Source organism: Gossypium hirsutum, chromosome A13 (genome assembly GCF_007990345.1).
Source record: "Gossypium hirsutum isolate 1008001.06 chromosome A13, Gossypium_hirsutum_v2.1, whole genome shotgun sequence".
In the NCBI taxonomy this organism is placed as follows: domain Eukaryota; kingdom Viridiplantae; phylum Streptophyta; class Magnoliopsida; order Malvales; family Malvaceae; genus Gossypium; species Gossypium hirsutum.
In genome coordinates, this window is record NC_053436.1 from 23,489,564 (window position 1) to 23,498,892 (window position 9,329).

Consider the following 9,329-nt stretch of genomic DNA (forward strand, 5'->3'; position numbering starts at 1 on the left):
TGCTCTAAATCTAAAGGTAGATGACAGGCTTTCCCAAAGACCAACCTATAGGGTGGCATCCCTAAAGGTGTCTTGTATGATGTCCTGTAAGCCCATAAAATATCATCCAGTCTTTTGGACCAATCTCGTCGCTTCGGGTAAACTACCTTCTCAAGTATGCCTTTGATCTCCTTGTTTGCCAATTCAGCTTGCCCATTCGTTTGCGGATGGTAAGCTGTAGCGAACTTGTGTTTCACTCCATGTTTATCTAATAACCATTTCAACCACTTGTTCACAAAATGGGATCCTTCATCAATGATGATGGCTTTTGGGGTTCCAAACCTTGTGAACACATGCTTCTGCAAAAACTTCACTACAACCTTAGCATCGTTTTTCAGATATGCTTTAGCCTCAATCCACTTAGACACGTAGTCTACAGCTACCAAGATGTACTTGTGACCAGAAGAAAGAGGGAAAGGACCGAGAAAGTCGATATCCCAAACGTTGAATAATTCTACCTCAATGATATTTTTTCGAGGCATTTCATTTCTAGCTGGTGACATTTCCGACCCTTTGACATCGATCACAACTCTTTACGTAAGCATATATGTCTTTGAATAGTGTTGGCCAAAAGAATTCAACTTGTAATACATTGGTTGTAGTACGTGTACCTCCGAAGTGTCCCCCACTCAGATCTGAGTGACAATGGTATAAAATCTTATGTACTTCATCTTCTTCCATGCATCTCCTGATCATTTGATCTTCACACTTCTTAAACAAGTATGGTTCTTCCTAGAAATAGTACTTCATATCGTAAAAAAACTTTTTCCTTTGATGATACGACTTATCAATCGCATCAAACCACAAGCTAAAAAGTTAGCAATATCAACAAACCAAGCGGTATGATGGTCATGGTTTACCTTCAGCATGTGTTCATCTGGAAATGTATCTCGATTTGGTATAAAAGGAGAGTTCCCTTCTTGCGGCTCCAATCTAGACAAATGGTCTGCTACTTGGTTTTCTACTCCTTTTCGATCTTGAATTTATAGATCAAATTATTGAAGTAGAAGTACCCACTGGATCAGTCTCGACTTAGCATCTTTCTTGGCAGGTAAATACTTAATTTTCGTGTGGTCCGTATAGACAGTCACCTTGGTACCTATAAGATAAGATAGAAATTTGTCAAAAGCAAACACAATAGCAAGTAATGCTTTCTCTGTTACCGTATAATTCAGTTGAGCTCCTGTCAGAGTTCGACTTGTGTAGTAGATAGGGTGAAATGCTTTGTTCCTTCGTTGGCCCATAACAGCTCCTATCGCAAAGTCACTTGTGTTATATATCAATTCAAATGGCAAATCTCAGTCTGGTGTGACGATTATGGGTGTTGAAACTAATAATTGACTCTTCAAATCGTTGAAAGCTCTTTAGCACTCTTCATCAAATTTGAACATCGTGTCCTTCTCCAATAATTTTCATAAGGGTTTAGAAATTTTGGAGAAGTCCTTGATGAATCTTCGATAGAAACCGGCGTGGCCCAAAAAGCTCCTAACACCCTTTATAAATGTTTGATATGGGAGTTTTTCTATAACATCTACCTTTGCTTTGTCTACATTGATTCCATGTCTTGTTATTCGATACCCTAGAGCTTCCAAATACTAAAAAATCATCCATAAAAACTTCCAAATACTTCTTAACCATATAAAAAAAAGACATCATACATCTTTGAAATGTAGTAGGTGTATAACATAAATCAAATGGCATGAATCTAAATGCAAATGTACCATACGAGCAGGTGAATGTTGTTTTGTATTGATCTTCCGGTGCTACTGTAATCTAATTATACCCCGAGTACCCATCGAGAAAATAGAAATAGTATTGCCTTACAAGTCTATCCAGCATCTAGTCCAAAAACGGCAAAGGAAAGTGATCTTTCCTAGTTGCCTTGTTTAGTTTCCAGTAATCGATGCAAATTCTCCATCCCGTAACCATTCTAGTTGGTATCAAATCGTTATTCTCATTTTCAATTACTTTAATACCTCATTTCTTTGGCAAGCACTAGACTAGACTTACCCATGAGCTGTCTGAGATGGGGTAAATTATACCAGCATCTAACCACTTGATGATTTCTTTCTTTACTACGTCCTTTATGATGGGGTTCAGTCTTTGTTGTTCATCAATCGTCCCTTTCTCACCATTTTCAAGGATAACCTTGTGCATGCATATAGATGAACTAATACCACAAATATTGACTATGGTCCATCCAATAGCCTTCTTGAATTGTTTCAACACAACGATGAGTTTCTCTTCTTGCTTAGTAGTTAATTCTGTTGAAACAATCACAGGCAAAGTAGAAAAGTTACCTAAATAAACATTTTTCAAATGTGAGGGAAGTACCTTTAGTTCTAATTTAGATGGCTTCTCGATTGATGCTTTTGGTTAGGCATAATCCTTTTTCTCTAATTTCAAAGATTCAAAATGGGATTGCGGATTAAATCCCTTTTGATTAGCTTCTAACAACGCTAAGTATTCATCCTCCTCTTTATCATTCGGAGGATCTAATGTCAAAATTTGTTCTAATGGATCCTCAACATAGTTGAGTTCCTTCTCCACTATTAAGTCCTCTAAATCGGACACTGCAAAACAATCATCAATTATGTCAGGAAATCGCATAGACTTAAAAATGTTAAATGAAACCTGATCATCCTGAACACACATAGTAAGCTCACCCTTCTGCACATCAATAAAGGTCCTTCTGATTACTAAGAACAGTCTTCCTAAGATAATTGGCACTTTTTTGTCTGTTTCAAAGTCTAGAATGACAAAATCAGCAGGAAAGATAAATTTATCTATTCGTACCAATATATCCTCAATTTTTCCTTCTAGATGTGCTAAGGATCGATCCGCTAATTGAAGTGTAACCGTAGTTGGTCTAACTTCACCTACCCCTAACTTCCTAAATATTAACATAGGCATCAAGTTAATACTTGCACCTAGTCACATAATGCCTTACCATAATATGTTGCTCCAATGTTGCAAGGGATGGTAAAACATCCAGGATCCTTCAAATTTGGGGGTAGTTTGTCTTGAAGATATGCACTACATTCTTTCGCCAGAGTTACTATCTCAAATTCTCCAAGTCTTTATTTTTTGGACAAGATATCCTTCATGAATTTGACGTAGTTCGATATTTGCTCAAGTGCTTCAACCAACGAGATGTTGATATGAAGTTGCTTGAGTACGTCTAGGAACTTCTTGAATTGAATCTCTTGTTTCTGCTTTTGAAGTCATTGAAGGTAGGGTGGTAGTGGTTTCTTTACTGGAACTGGTTTATTCATCTTCTGTGGCAATTCTGCATATAACAAATTTATTAGTTGATCAGAATTAGCTGGTTCTGAAATTATCTTGTCAGGTTTTGCAGATTCTGGTTCTTGTGAAACTGGACTTTCAATACACTGTTGAACTTCCTCTGAATCTTGAGTGTCATCTTGCTCCTTTTCAGCTTTGATGGTGTTGGGCTCTACTGTCTTTCCACTCCTTAATGTCAACATTTTGCAATGCTTCTTGTGGTCGATTCCTGGGTTCAGTAGCAAGCTGGCCCACTTGATTCTCCAAATTCCTTAGAGTAGCGTCGTTTTTCGCCATGTATGCCTTCAATAAATTCTTCAAGCTATTGAATGATTCAACTTGAGCTGGTTTTTGAACTTGTTGAGGGAAACTAGGCGGCTGGGTTGGTCTAGGTTAGGCGTAAGTGTTACTGGTTCCAGCCCCTTGGTTACTCTAGGAAAAATTGGGGTGATTTCGCCACGATATGTTATAGAAATTGGATTGTAGTCCTTGCCTTTCTCGATTTTGGTTCTAGTTACCCATACACGGATTCTGGGTTCGATGGACATTCTTCAAATAAATGTCCTTCCCTACAATAAACACAAGCTATACTTTCAAATTAATTTGGTGGTTGTACTGCAAGACTATTAGACCCATTAATAGTAAGATTTTTTAACATTGAGAATATTGATGATACCTAATATGCGAGTGAAGTAAGAGCGTCTACTTCATGTATTCCAGCAACTTGTCTTCATGGCGTTGCTCAATTGGTTGGTCATTGGTAATTGTTGTTGGCAATCCTCTCAATAATTTCATAAGCCTCATTATAAGACTTAGAAAAAAAGCACCGTTAGCAGAAGCGTCCACTACCATACTCGTGTGAGCATTAAAACCATTATAAAATGTCTCAAGTTGGATGCAGTGTAGGATTCCATGATGAGGCACTTTCGTAATAATTCTTTGTACCTTTCCCATGCCTCATACAAAGACTCATCATCCATTTGTTAGAAAACAGTGATCTCGTTCCTCAACTTAACATTCTTGCTAGGCGGGAAATACTTCATAAGGAATCTTTCTGCTTACTCTTGCCATGTGGAAATTGAGTTTGGTGACAACAAGTTCAACCAGGCTCGAGGTCGTCCCTTAGTGAATATGGGAACAGCTTCAATCGTAATGCATCTTCGAGTACTTCGGCTAACTAGAAAGAATCGCTCACCTCCATAAATAGTCTTAAGTGTAGGTGAGGATCTTTGGTAGGCATTCCACTGAATTAGCCCACTGTCTGAAGCATCTAGAACATGACTGGCTTTAGCTCAAACTGTTGTGCCTTGATTTCGGGTCTCCTAATACCCAGATTAAGATCATTAAATACTGGCACTACATACTATCTTAAAGCTCTATCCCTATCATCAACAATAAGGATAGGATTTTGAGTAGGGTTTGCTCTGTTTCCTTGATTTGGATTTTCGAAGTTTCTCTCTTCGGTCCTTCTCTGACTTGCTTGTCTTCTTCGCTATCAAAAAGTTTGTTCAATCTCAAGGTCTATAGGGAATAGGTCAATATACTCATAAACACATGAAATAATAAAAGAAAAATTAATTAAGTTAAAAATTAAATAGAAAATTAAACCAAAATGCAAAACTAACAAATTCACAAATAATGACTTTTTAAAACACAGTCCCCAGCAACGGCACCAAAAACTTAGAACAACGAAAATGTGCAAGTGTACACAATCACAAGTAATAAAGTGACAAGAATATGTCGAGTTATCGTACCCACAAGGACTATGAAAAGAATTATTTATGAATGCAATTTAAAACACTTTGGTGAAAAAAAAATTTGTTTTGAAAAGGGTGATTAAGAAAAAATAGATTTTAAACTAAATAAAAATAAAAGTTCTAATGCACGATTTTAAAATATGATTTAATCAAGATGACATAATTGTGTTGGATTAATTACATTTCTTTAACTTATAATTATTAAACTCATGTTTATGCTGTTACGAATAAATTTACGGCAACTCGGTTGCTAACTTATGAACATACTCACCTACACAAATCCATTCATCTCTTAACATATCCTTATGTCAATTCAACCGATTAAACAGATTTTAATAAGCAAACATGTTATTGCACATACATACTCATTAAATTGAACTAATCTCTTTCATATTCCTATGTCAATTCAAATGATTAATTAAATCTAATAAGAACATAAAAACTATGTGAGGTAACAAGGTATCCTTACCTTGAAACAGTTTAATCCAATAATCTTGCAAATTATGCAAGGCAAGTGTATTGCCAGATACAATGCTAACTTAACTTTCAGCTACCTTAGAAGAATAAACATGCATTGATTAAGTATTGTGTCAATTAATTACAATTTCAACCCCTTTAAATAATTAATTCATTAGTTCCCTCACAATTATAATGCAAGAAAAACTTAGGCATGATTTTACTCAATCAATCATTTTTCCGAGGCCTGTAACAGCATAAACACAATTTTAATAATTTAAGAGAACGAAATGCAATCAACCCAACACGAATTAAATTCAAGCTAAGCTAATTAAATTAACCATTCCAGCAACATAAATATTCATAGATATGTTCATCACAAAAATAACAAAATTTAAAGAGATAGGGAACAAGAATCAAATCCAGTGTTTTTCCGTGGCTTGACTAGGTTACTCCGTTCTTCCTTTTTTGTTGTCCTCACTGATCAAGGCTGCTATGAACACTCAATTGCTACTCAAAAATGGTTGAATAAGATCCCTTTCCCAAGAGGATAAATCAGCAAATGAGTAAGGAACTTTGAATGGGAAAATGAGAGGAAAGATGAAAAAGGAGAGAAAAATTGTGAGAAAAGAGATGTGAATGAGGGATGTGTTGAATGATAAGCCAATGGGGGTTTTTATAGCTGAATATGGCAGCTAAAATTTGCTAAAGATAGCAGCCAAAGAGCCACCCCTTGGCCGGCCTCCTATGTGGCAAAGTTGATGGCTTCAACATTGTTAAATATGGCTTGGGGCAAATCTACAAAGCCACCAATTATGGAAGGGTTTAATTGAAATTTGAACAAGTCTTCAAGGGCTTCTTTGAAGCTTAAATAATAAGCTAATAAGCTGAATTGGGTCAGCACTTGGACGGTTTTGGGCTATTCTTTTCTTGGTCGATTCGGTTTACTTGGTTTGGTTCAATCGGACCACTTTTTCATAATTAATTAATCATAATTTATTAACCCAAATTAAATTAGATATAAATTAAAATTAATTATATTATGAATAAATACATATAATTTTAGACCTTTTTAGGCTGAAATTTTTTTCGCCTCAATACTTCAAATTGCTTCTCGGTTTTGTGCTTCTAGTAGTGTTTGCCAAGCCATTTTTCGCCCTTTGTGCAAATCTATCGAAAATAACCAAAATTCATCAAAAATAATTATGAAATTAACTAAAATTCAACATGTTCATATTTTAAGTGCACTTTAATTATTTTATAAAAAATAATTATTTTTCAACAAGAATTTAACCGAATTCGCATGAATTTTAAGTTAAAAAGAGTATGAAAAAGTGTATAAATTTTTGTGTTTCCAATAAGAAGCCCTAGACTATGTGAAAAGGGTACACAATCATGTAGCTAGGCTGTGTGACAGACTGTGGCCGTCTGGGACATGCAAAATTAAGCTTCAGAAGTGACACACACATGTGAAAGGCCATGTAAGTGTCCTAGGTCATGCAAGAATCACATATCCTAGGATTTCAGGGGGACATGACCGTGTGTGGGGCCATGTGGTCCACATGGGTGGCCACATGCCCGTGTGGCCCTATCCTAGGCTAGATTTTACTCTAATTCACTTGCAAAAGAATACACATCTTTCACTAGGAGTCTGATCGATGTTTCTCATGATCAAATTTGATTTGATTCACCTAAATCAGGTCCTTCAAATGAAAATTTCATAAGGTTAATGTTTGATTTCCAAGATTTTTTGGTTATAATAAAAGATTTGTTAAGAACCGTGAAAGATTGTCCAATTGGTTTGAAATATTAATATCAAATAAAAATTCTACGAAATTTGGGGTCTCAATCTTAGAATGAGATGCACTTACTAAATTTGATGGAATTACGATTGCTATCAACAATAAATTCAACAATCAATAGAGAATTGATTTATCGGGGAGCGATTTGATATTGAAAGTAAAAATAATTATTAACAATTAGGATGAAAATACAGTGTATAGAGAAAGGAAAGAAAATAAATAAAGAATAAATAGAAAGATGGAGGGAAAATTCTTTTAGGATTTGAACAGAAGAAAATTGAAATTCTAATCGGAAAAGAAGATAAAAAGACGATAGAATTCTAACTCTATTGGGATTTTGAGGAAGGGAAATGTATGAATTCTAGTTAGGAAAGAATTGGGTTAAATCCTAAGGCTTGTGAACCCTAGGAGCTACACTTGTGGTTTTCCCAATATTTTGTTGAAATTTGAAATTAAAATAAAAGGAAGGAGGGAGCTTGGGCTTGGGTAAGCAAGAGGGAGAATGGCATGTTAACCATTGGGCTACTGCCTATTCTTGTTAAGTTTCTACTCCAAATAATATTTATTTTAGTATTGTTTTTATCTTAGGTTGCTGAAAATTAAAAAGAAAATAAATGGGAAAAGGGTGAATCTAATCTTGGCTTCTAAGGAGAAGGCACCAATGCCTAATCACTCAATCTATGTCTTATCTCTTACTTATTTTAGTCACTCAATTGTATATAGTTATTTCGAGCTGAACTTACATATTTTATATTAGCTTACACATTTACTCAATTTTTTTCTTATTAATTTATTTAATTTATAGTTTTTAACACATTTCTATTTTATTTTATATATAATAATTAATACTCATAGTCAAATCTCATTATTAATATTTTAATTCATTTTACCCTCTTTTCAATTAAGTCCTAACTCAATTAAAAATAATATTTTCAAATTAAACCCCGTAATCAATTTTTTTAGATTAATTAATATAATAATACTTGATAATATTATTTTAATACTTTAATTAATTATTTATGACCTTAATTTCGGTATTCGTTTCAAACCTTCGATTTATAAATGCTCAATGATAACCTTAGAAATCGGTGAGTGACCACTTTCGATTTTCACAAATCGATTCTTCTAACCCAATTTTTGGGGTGTGACAAGACGGATCCTTGACATTTTCGACATTCAATTGAATGACCTTCTTCACTATTCTCATACCATGAATATCTTCGATTGTGGGCTCAAACAATCACGAATCAAACACTGAACCAGATTTAATTTTCTTACTTTTAATAGAAAAGTAAATATCTCTTTATAGAAATCGGTGGAATTGTTATTCTCAAAAACTAGAATTTATACTTAGAAAATAAATTCTCACTATTTTCGGGTAGAATAACAATATCTCAAAGTTGTGTATAACTTTTGTTTTTAGCCCTACCGGTGTTATCTATTTATAGGGAGAGATAGGATGTAACAACTCGTTTTTGGGTCAAATCGGAACAGTAGTTTCAAGACCACAAATCTGAAGTAAAAATATTTATTTTATTATTTTAATAATTTCTACAGCGTGATAGATTAATTACATGAAAGTTTCGTTAAGAAATTTCACTGTTTGAATGGTTAATTCGATAAAAAGGACTAAATCGTGTAAAGCGTAATACTTGTGTTCTATTAGCTAAAAGTGTCAAATAGCTATGGAACATTAAATTAAAGGTCCTTAAGTAGTAAATACGCCATTTATGGGTTAGTGGATGATGATAGCATCGAAATTGGTGTAATTTCTAATATTTTTAAAGGTTAAATAGGTAATTTGATAATATAAGTTAATAAATAAAACAAATACAAAATTTTGGTACTTTCATCTTCATCTAGCCGAAACTAAGGAAGGGAAAAACACCATTTTTATTCTTTGAAGGTTCGGCCATGGTATATTGAGCATGCAAGTGATTTTTTACTCGGTTTTTAGTGATTTCTATGTTTTTGTGATCGTTGCTTCGTA

The 9,329-nt window shown here is 34.3% G+C and overlaps 1 non-coding gene across 1 annotated transcript; it reads left to right on the plus strand.

The window, feature by feature from the left end:
* The first annotated feature begins 4,231 nt into the window (after positions 1 to 4,231).
* LOC121213172 (small nucleolar RNA R71) lies at positions 4,232 to 4,337 on the plus strand. Its single transcript, XR_005908542.1, has one exon. It is a non-coding gene; the product is annotated as a small nucleolar RNA R71 (small nucleolar RNA).
* Positions 4,338 to 9,329: the final 4,992 nt, after the last annotated feature.